Raw genomic sequence first — 4900 nt, forward strand, 5'->3', positions numbered from 1 at the left:
ATTATAAGACTTAATAATAATATTCTCTTAAAGATTAGCATCGCTAGCCTATTCTAGATCTCACTTCAAACTCTATCGTCGATCTTAAACGATGTGGTACGAGTTTAAATGACTATCTTTGCTATTATAATATTATCTCCATCCCAAAAATGATGCAATACTGGTTTTAGATTGAGTCAAACTTTCTGAAGTCTAACTAAGTTTATAGAAAAACATTGCTAATATGTATGACTTCAAATAGATTTTCTATAAAAATATAATCCATGATTAATGTAATGACTTATTCTGTATCATAAATTTTAAGTATTTTTTTCTATAAATTTAGTCAAACTTAAAACTATTTGACTACTTGAAAAACGAGAATTATACATTTTTTAGAATGAAGTTAATAAAGATATAATAAACACACGAGTTTCATTAATTTAAAGATAAAATACCTATAACAACTAGCGACGGAGCCAGCGGTGGGGCTGGGGGGCTCTAGCCCCCTACCGATCCTGGGCACGTGGAGCCCCCCTAAGTCCTCTCTTAAAATTTTATGTATATATATATTAGGTAGGAGGGGCTAAGGTTAAGAAAAGATAAAAAAAGTCTCTATTTTTTTTGTTCAGCCTCTCCTAAATTTTTTTCTGGCTTCGTCCCTGATAACAACTGATAAGCTCAACATTTTAAAACCAAAATCAAGATTTAGGACGTCATAAGATTATGTTTTCTGAGATTCTGGCATGTACGGGATCACGGTTTGATCGACTAGTAGTGGCCTTAAGTCTTGACGCACCAGCAGCAGGTTTAGTGGTTTACAAACAGAAGCTCAGTTCATGAGTAACCTTGTGTTGAATGTGGATGGCTCGATCGGTAAACCGAGTCACGCTTGGAACGAAATTTGAACTTGAGACTCGGATAATGAAACCGTGTTGGACAATACGCCACCCATGGGAAAGGAAATCCAAACTTTTGTTGAGTTGTTCCCAATGAACCGCAGTGGCGCGGAGAAGATATGATATCCGCTCACAATTCTTTAGATACAACCGAATTGTTCTTCTGATCACAAACCTCTACTGCTAGTCTGCAACTCGTTGGTTTCTCATACACATTGCATCCCTGGGAACAGATGTTCAAATGCCGTTGGATTCTAGCCTTCAGTTACATATCTTGTAGTCTTCTGAACCACCCACCTAGTACTAGGCAGGTGTGCAGACACGAGTTCATCGGCCGGACTTCAAATTTCAGAGGTTCGGTGCACATTCAGAAGTTCATCAGATATTCAGAGTTGAGGATCACTTAGGTGATGTTAAGGCAGAAAAGAATGCTGGAGTTCAAGTTTGGATTCTGAATTGCTACCAACATTTTATATAGTCCTATCCCGTTTGAATTAGAGATGCTAAGAATCCTCATATGCAAATACCATGGCTTCCGTTTGGTGCACGCGTGAGTCTCAGTACCGAGTCACTGACGACAATCAGAAGATTCGTGTGACAATCAACCAGCCAACCAAGTCAACCTTTAGGTTTTGTCCGAGTGAGATTACCAGAGTACAAAAACCCATGAAGAAAAGATTTTAAAAAATGGTTTCTCGTCACAACAGAAGCCACAAACAAGTCCGTAAGCGACTGACAAAGGTTAAAGTGACGAATGAAAGATGCGGTTGATGCATTGGTTTCTGCAGGTCTTTCAGTCCCTGCCACAGTTGCAGTCCACTCTGTATTATGAAATGAAAACAACAAATGTGTCAGCAAATGAGGGTCGGCCAGGAAGTCAGTGGAAGGAATGCATGAGATATAGCAAGTGAAGTCTGCACAGATAATTAATGTCAGACAAGATTTTCATAAAACGTCATCAGGTATGAGTGATGCATATGTAAATATAGCATTGTAGCTAGATAGTTCAAGTAATTGACATTGCATAGTGCAGAAATGGTAGTGTGATCAATCAAGTAGTATCACTAGTAACTATTGTTGGGCAAAGAACTGCAGGGTGGGTAGTCGCTGTGTACTGCATTTTGGATCTCTTGCCTTGTGCTTGCTTAGTCGAGCCCAGGTTAATCGCTAATAACCAACAAACCACCTTGCTTCTAGGCTCTAGGCATAGTTTCTCTCTTATTAGGAGTAGCCGGTCATCACTTAGCTCCTATTTAGGCTTTTGCTTCTGTTACCTTCCTTTAGGTTCTTTGTTTTTATTATTCTTAGTCTTTGTTTCGAATCCCAAACTCTTTTTTCTCCTTATGAAACACGTCATGGCATGTCCACAAAAAAACACCAAAATAGCAAAAATGCGTAGAAAATTGCCTACACGCATGGTTACTAATGCAGGACACCAAGACTGGAGAATATGTATCAGAATTCACTGAATTTATTTCTGTACATATACCCTAGAAGAAACTTCTTTACACCAAGATAGGCTATTATTTTTTAGTTCCAGCCTCCAACTCTAATTTTTAAGCATGGAAATGCAGATGATTAAACCATTCATTTATTCATACTACTTTTTTTTTACAGGTAAACCCAGCTTTTATAGAAAGCTTAGAATTCATTCATACTACTTGTATCTCAAGTTCCCAACTAGGTACGTTATTCATGAAAACCTCAATCTACTGACACTACTGAACAGCTTATGCGTTCTAAAAAGGCCATTTCTGTTTCTCAAATGTATTCAGCTACCCCATGACTTTTTTGCAATACAGTTCCAAATTAATGAATATAAGCTTAGGAATAACAGTAAGAAATAGAACTTATGAACTGAAAACCAGGATCTTATAACACGTTATGTTATATTGCTAAAAAACAATGTGCGCCATGAAACAGCTGATTTTAGGAGAATCGTTGAATGCTGAATGAATAGATAGACCTTAGTGCATTGCCAGAAGCGACAACTGAGAACATCATCCAACTCATATTGATCTCAATGATGAATCATCATGTTTTACAAATTATTGAGATCTAAGCAAACAAGTGAATTCTTTTTGTTTCCACCCATAATTAACTTTCAAGTCGTGTTTGTGAAGTCACTGTTGGATTTTGTCTGACCATGAATAGTATTGCTGCAATATTGTAAATTCAATACATCCAGTCCAGAAACCATCCTAAAACCTCAAACTCACTTTATTGATCACAAATTCAATTTGCTACTAGTTGTTTTCGATTTTGTTCCAGCTCCTTCCATTTTGTCATATTCGGGAGCTGTTTACTTTTGGTAGTTCTCTAAAACGAAAAGCTAATGCTGCTCAGAACGAAATTATGCAGATTTGAGGAGGAAATCAAACTCTCACCTCTAAGAAATATTCATCTGAAATGCCAAGCTCTGGGTGCCACTTTTCAGGTCTTCCGTTCCTGCTTGAAGTCCCAGAGCTGCAGCCTCGGCTCCGAATTGTCTGGCACCACCGGAGAAGCAGCAGCACCGCCTCCAAGAAAGAACGGCAGTCCGGTGGCATCAGCCGGAGAAGCGGCGAACCTCTGCAGCAGGCACGCTTGCTTGAGACGTCGGCCACAGCGGCGCGGCGACGGCGGCATTGGACTGAAGTGTGCCCCGGTCGAAGGCGACTGCGTGGTGAGGCTGCTCCTGGATGAAGGAGAAGTGGGGTGGCATCGTCTCGAAGGACATGACCGACGCGGCATGCGCGCTCGGGAGCTGCGCTGCGTAGTAGGCGAGCGTCGGCTGCTGCTGCTGCTCCACGGGCTTGCTGTCGTTGGTGGAGCAGTGCAGGATCAGCTCGGCGAACGCGCCGCCGCCGCCGGCGTTGCCGCTGTAGGCGTGACTGGCTTGCTGAGCTGCGGCGGCAGCGTTGTCAGCCGGGGCGTTGGCGAGCGAGAGCACGGAGCTCTTGCTGGTGTCGGAGGTGCTGACCTCGGCGTCGTCGCCAGCGCCCGGCGGAGATGCGGCCCCGGCGGCGGTGGGGAGGGCGAAGGAGCAGTCGAGCGACGGGAGGCCGTCGATAGCGGCGGCGGCGGCGCGGATGAGCCACTCGATGGCCTTGCTGGGCTGGTCGACGCCGAGGCGGTCCTGGATGTCGTAGAACTGGATGGCCGTGGGCACGGAGAGACGGACGCGGCGGTCCCGCAGCCCCCGCGCCGTCACCACCTTGCTGTGGCGGTCCTTGCCGCCGGCCGCGGCGCGCGCCACCCGGCTCGCCCGCCACGCGGCTGCCGACCCGCCGCCGTCGAGCGCGGCGCGCGGGCGCTTGCAGGCGGCGCTCCATGCCTGCTGCTACTGCTACCTCCTCCATGCCGCCGCGCTCATCCCCAGTTGCCGAAGATGCGCGGCCGCCGTCCCTGCTCATTTGCCGGTGGAATTGCGAACATATTGATTTGATTCGATTCTTTTTGGAAAGGGAATCATGCTAATATGGTAAGGGAACTGTGGATTTTAAGCAACAAATCCTTGGAGAAACTAAAATTGATAAGCAATTGCAATTCCAATCCCAATCAGTGAAAAGGCAGGAGCTTTTGTGAATGGAATCTGCTGAAAGCAACAGGAATCTGAAAAAAAATGGACACACACAGGATGTTCTTGAGTAAATTCACGGTGCCGGCCCTTTCCAGCTGTTCAATACTTCAATTTTACACTGACCACTGATTTAATTTACAGCCGAGCCACACACTCAATGCCAGAAAAAAGCGTGCAAAAAGACGAAGATTCGTTCGGCTCCAATAAATATACGAAAATCTTATCGCCAAATCTGGTAAACTGAAGAGAGCCTTTGCAGAGTTGCTGGGCAAATTATGAAGGCCTTGACTGATCGAGTGCCTGACAGCGCTAGAAGCCTAGAACATCTAACTATGTGCCGTACTGTACTAACTAACCAGCGGCATCAAATCTGGACGGGACGCGAATAAAATCAGTGAGAAACTGAGAACTTGCAGTAGAAACAGAGGCATTTTTTTGTGTGTGTGACGCTACTCATCAC

General features: G+C 44.5%; 1 pseudogene; it reads right to left on the bottom strand.

The window, feature by feature from the left end:
• Positions 1-1491: 1491 nt before the first annotated feature.
• On the bottom strand, positions 1492-4219 carry LOC136532685 (transcription factor PCF8-like; annotated as a pseudogene).
• Positions 4220-4900: the final 681 nt, after the last annotated feature.

The sequence above is a fragment of the Miscanthus floridulus genome, unplaced genomic scaffold (genome assembly GCF_019320115.1).
Source record: "Miscanthus floridulus cultivar M001 unplaced genomic scaffold, ASM1932011v1 fs_687_1_2, whole genome shotgun sequence".
Lineage (NCBI taxonomy): Eukaryota > Viridiplantae > Streptophyta > Magnoliopsida > Poales > Poaceae > Miscanthus > Miscanthus floridulus.